We start from the raw sequence: 2,392 nt of genomic DNA, 5'->3' as shown, positions 1-2,392 counted from the left end.
TTGCAGGAAGAAAGGCAGAGGATCGACCAAAACGCAATCCAGAAACAAGAGGAATTGTCGGAGGCATTGGCACAATTGAGAGCAGCAAATGAGCAAATGATGAAAACAAAAGATGAGCAAATCGCTCAATTATCATCGCAGCTCGAAAAAGCAAAGGGCACTTCACAAGTGGCAGAATTCAGAAAGGAAGCATCACTAATCAACAGTGCATTAATATCCCAGATTAGGCTCCTGTGTCAACAAATCACTCAGGCAGAGCCATTGTGTGAGCTAACGACATCCATAAATCAGCAGGTAGAGAAGGTCAGAAATGAGTTAGACCAGGCCGAAGAGATCATAACTGGATATCTTGATTGGCAAGATTCTGATCAAGGGAAGGAAGCAAATTTGCCCAAGATTTCAGAAACATATAAAGACATACTTTTCACAGAATGGCACACTCAGGTGATGAAAGCAGAAAGGGCAGCTTCAAGGTGTAAATCAACTTCCAGCAATCTGGTTGATCTAGTTAACAACACTCTCTACTTAGCAAATATGATTTCCCAATGTACACCAGGAAAGATGACAACAACAAATACATTGGAACAATCATGCTATCCTAATTTAGAGGAGAAAGGGAGATTAATCGCTGGGATTAATAGTTTAACTATGGATGCATATTGGCTTTTTCTGATTAAGCCGCACACACAGCGAGCCGCCCTTAAGTGTTTAACAGATGCAATCGGGTGTATAATTCCCGACATTTAGGATGCCACCTATGCTCCCCAGCTCAGTTCGCGTCTCAACAAACCGCCTGAAGTAGAGCCAATGCTTGCGACAAGTCAGCTCAGGTTTAAAGGCAAGCAGCCTACCTGATGAATCATACCGCCGATTGCCAGATCGCTCCGGGAAATAGGATCAATATTTATTGATGCCAATTATGTAGGATTTCTGTTCATTAGATATTTAGATTAGTTTAGTATTTATAGACCCTTTCATTGTTTTGGAAAGGGTCGTAAAGTTTTGTAACAGACTTAAAAGACTGAAGTTTTCACTATTGTGCTTCAGTCAATATTCTTTTATGAAACTGGGCCAATTGTTCTTAATTTAACAAGGAAGCTTCTTTATGCAATTGTGCACTATTGTCGTTGTTGAGAATGTTTTTGCGTTGAAGGAAGAACTACAAATAGCGATTGATATTTGGGAGTGTCAAGCAGCTCATATGGTATTTCTATCTATGTTTGAATTCATTCCTTTTATATGAATTGTTATGTGATTATTCTTGCTATTGTTGATTATATGCATGCGCTGTAACAACAGATCTTTATTCATTCCACTATTGGATGTTTTACGATGTGCCTTTTCTTTTAATCATGCATGTGACAATGATATAATTGATAAAGTGTGGTAATATCGCCTTAATCGCTTTGCTTAACTATTTAGGCATAGCAATCATGAACAGAATAACATCCATGTCTGTCAAATGGAGTCATCTATATGCCCGTTTATAGATACGGATCATCAAGCGCTGCACTTTAAAAGCTCAATAAGTCCCCGGGGTAGATCATAGTTATTATATTCTTGTCAATAGTTTTAGTTATTCGCTCATCGCTAGCGTAGTTTATAATCATCCATCCATCCCGTTTATCTATTTCTGGGAAACTGGTCCCATTATCCCCAGTCGGAGCCACTATTCCAAACAGAAAAGGAGCTGTACTAAGGTCCGGACCGGGTGGTTATCCCCGATGTTGTTGCAGTGATTTTCGAGGCTTCAACAGACCCCTACCCTATCCATCTCAGCCATAAGAAAATTTGGGAATCCCATTATATACCCCATTTCTATAAAATATGTCATGTTGTTATTTTGCCATTGCATCAATTAATTTTCAATAAAAAAAGCCCCTAGGTTTTCCCAAGAAGCCGCTACAGACCTTCTGGCTGTCGGCAAATATTATGTTGATGAATGGTTTACCTAAATTAGGGTTTTTGGTAACACAACAGACCCACATGTCCTCCCTTTGTATGTCTCTGATAAATTGTTAGAAAGATAAATAGCCCACCAGACTGTGGGAAAATGCCTGACGAAAGTTCTCAAAGAAAGCAAGAAGGTATTATGGCCATCTTTTCCTATCTAGTGTGGTTCCTTTTCATTAGAAAATTTTAATAATGCAATAAAGGCGTCAGTGAGCTTGAAAGTCTCAGGCTCCATATTTTGACGAAAAGGAAATTTGATCCAGACAAGATAGCATATAACATCACCACTTCAGTAAAGATCAAGCCTTATAACTGTGAGGCTAATAATTTTGAGGACCTTTTACAGTCGGCTCAATCCTTCGAACAACCATTCGAATGGGCGAGGACAAATCTGAGTCCTGGATATTTTGAGAGCTTTCAAGAGTTTAGAAACAAAAGG

Source organism: Pinus tabuliformis, chromosome J, assembly GCF_031772625.1.
Source record: "Pinus tabuliformis cultivar Carrire ecotype Pingquan chromosome J, CPIR1, whole genome shotgun sequence".
Lineage (NCBI taxonomy): Eukaryota > Viridiplantae > Streptophyta > Pinopsida > Pinales > Pinaceae > Pinus > Pinus tabuliformis.
Note: the sequence above shows the minus strand (reverse complement) of the source record.